Consider the following 3,190-nt stretch of genomic DNA (forward strand, 5'->3'; position numbering starts at 1 on the left):
CAGCTACTTGGGAAGCTGAGGCAGGAGAAGAACTGCTTTAACCCAGGCGGCAGAGGTTGCAGTGAGCTGAGATCACGCCACTGCACTCCAGCCTGGGTGACAGAGTGATACTCTATATCAAAAAAATGATAATAAAAATAAAAAAATAAAATAACCAAGTTTAATGTATTTTTACTACGGTCAGTTTCTCAGTCCATTTGTACTGCGTTAATAGTACCTGAGACCTGGTAATTTATAAAGAACAGAAATTGGCTGAGCACAGTGGCTCACACCTATAATCTCAGCACTTTGGGAGGCTCAGGTGGGTAGATCACTTGAGTCCAGAAGTTCAAGACCAGCCTGGGCAACACAGGGAAACCACATCTCTACAAAACATAATAAATAGCCAGGTATGGTGGTGCACACCTGTAGTCCCAGCTACATAGGAGGCTGAGGTGAGTGGATCACTTGAGCCCAGGATTTTGAGGCTGTAGTGAGCTATGATCGCACCACTGCACTCCAGCCTGGGTGACAGGGCTAGAGCCTGTCTCAAATAAATAAATAGCTAAGTTCATTAGGCTGAACTCAAGCTGGAGAGTTTGGGGAAAAATCAGGAGAATGTGATATTTGAAAACCAAGGGAAGACTGTTTCAGGAATGAAGCACGAGTGTCAAATAAGCAAATCAGGAGGGATCGTAGGAAAGCTGCCATGACAAAGTGACAGCTGAGATATAGCAGATGGGGAGGCCTCATACAGACAATGAGGGAGGCAATGCTGACTCCCAGGGGAGTTGCAGCACGTGCAAAGGCCCTGTGCAAAGTTCTTCTGGATGCCCGTTACAAGCAAATGCGGGAGACCCTCATCTCTACAAAGATTAAAACCAAAATTAGCTGGGCATGGTGGTACATGCCTGTAGCCCCAATTACTCAGGAGGCTGAAGCAGGAGGATTGCTTGAGGCCATGAGGTGGAGGCTACAGTGAGCCATGATCCTGGGTGACAGAGTGAAACCTTGTTTCAAAAAAAAAAAAAAAAAACCTGGCACAGTGGCTCACACCTGTAATCCCAGAACTTTGGGAGGCCAAAGTGGGCAGATTACTTGAGGTCAGGAGTTCAAGACCAGCCTGGCCAACATGGCAAAACCCCATCTCCACTAAAATCTAAAAATTAGCTGGGCATGGTGGCACGTGCCTGTGATCCCAAGTACTTAAGAGGCTGAGGCAGGAGAATCACTTGAACCAGGAGGCAGAGGTTGCAGTGAGCTCAGATAGGACCACCACACTCCAGCCTGGGCAACAGAGTGAGACTCTGTCTCAAAGAAAAAACAAATGTATACAAAATATACAGGTGCAAAATAGATGTAGGTGAGACCATTTAGTAAAATTGGAGTGGGGTGGAGTTGAAAGTTTGTTGCATACTATAGGAAGCTGGGGAAATGTTATAGGCCATATGACAGCAAGGCCACAAGGATGGATGAATGAATTTCTAATCCACACTAGGAGCACAATGCCGCTGAGAAAGCATGCATTTGTCAGGGAGTCCTTGCTTTTCACCAGCAATGTTTAGAATCCCTACATCCAGAATGGAGAAGACACATGGCCTGTTTTAGCAAGGAATGAAGACTGGCAAAAAGGGCAGAGCGAAAAATCACTGGGTTGAATGTTAAAAATCCGGGGTCAACTGGGCATGGTGGCTTACACCTGTAATCCCAGTACTTTACAAGGCCAAGGCAAGAGGATCACTTGAGGTCAGGAGTTCGAGACCAGCCTTGCCAACATGGGGAAACCCGTCTCTACTAAAAATACAAAAATCAGCCGGGCATGGTGGCGCATGCCTGTAGTCCTAGCTACTCAGTAGGCTGAGGCAGGAGAATCGCTTGAACCCGGGAGGCGGGGGTTGCAGTGAGCTGAGATCGCGCCACTGCACTCCAGGCTGGGTGACAGAGCAAGACTCCGTCTTAAAAAAAAGAAAAGAAAAAAATTATTCAATGACACTTGTTAAAGACGGCATGGAAGACTTTATTCAACGGGGCGGGGGGTCAATCGAGATAGATATAGGGATCACTGCAAAGGGTCTTGCAGTAGGGAAGAGATTGGGGTCAACTCCAAGTACAGTGTGAGCAAGTGAGAATTTATAATCAGGGAGCAGCCTGATCACGCCATTGCGCTCCAGCCTGGGCAACAAGAGTGAAACTCAGTCTAGAAAAAAAAGAAAAGAAAGCCGTGGAGAGGTGCCAGAATCAGTTAGTTTGCAATAGACAGAGGAACTCCAGAGTTTGAAACCCACCAATGGGGTTCTCTAATGCTCAGACTAGTAGAACAGGCTTTAGCTGTTCAGTTTTGGCCAGACTGTGACAGAATGATTGTGACGGGGGAAACCCCTTAGAAACTGTTAAAAAAAAAAAATAGACAAAGTGCCCATGAGTTTTGGTTTCAGTCTAAATGTGCAGTTTTCCAGGCAGTCTTCAGAACGATCTGAGTAATTTTCAAAGAACTAAACAAAAATCAACCACCAACGTCTCACCGTGGAAAATCGCCAACTGTGTACGGAGCTGCTGTTCCCGGAGGTCCCAGGAAAACCTGGCACCAGCAAGGGTCAAATCTGACTAGGGATTGGGGCTCGTAAGGAGCCACAGCCTTGGAGGCACTGAATACCTTTTGGGGGTGCGGGCCACCTGGGGCCGAGTTAGATTCCCACTCTTGTACACAAGGGTGATTGGATTGGATTCCCCCAGTCTGAAAGGTGAAAGAGGAAGGCAGGACCCAACCTACTTGTTCTTCCTGCCCTCAATCTAGGATTCTGGGAGCCGTATGAGAGCAGGGAGCAGCCATGCCTCGTTGCCCGGCAACCAGCCACCTCGTGCCTCTGTCGTGGGAGTCGCCCCTCAGTGACGCAGGTGTGCGCGGTGCACGTCGGGACCACGAGGTTTCCGCCTGCCCGGGGTCCTCGCGCCCGACAGAACTGCGGCCAGGCGGCTTAGGGAGGTTGGGAACGGGTCCTCGTGGCCCGGACTGGTGCAAGTAGAGGCCTCATAAGTCGCAGCCGCCTTGGGGGGACACTTGCTACGGCCGTGGTCTGGCCACCGCCCCCTGGGGCCCCCGTCTGGACATGGCCTGGTCGGGTGAGTCCCTTCCGCGCCCTGGGGCCAACTAGGCCTCTTGCATTCCCCGCGTTCGGCCCTGGGCAGGTCATCCCCGGCTTCCAACCTCCAG

The sequence above is a fragment of the Mandrillus leucophaeus genome, unplaced genomic scaffold (genome assembly GCF_000951045.1).
Source record: "Mandrillus leucophaeus isolate KB7577 unplaced genomic scaffold, Mleu.le_1.0 Scaffold164, whole genome shotgun sequence".
Lineage (NCBI taxonomy): Eukaryota > Metazoa > Chordata > Mammalia > Primates > Cercopithecidae > Mandrillus > Mandrillus leucophaeus.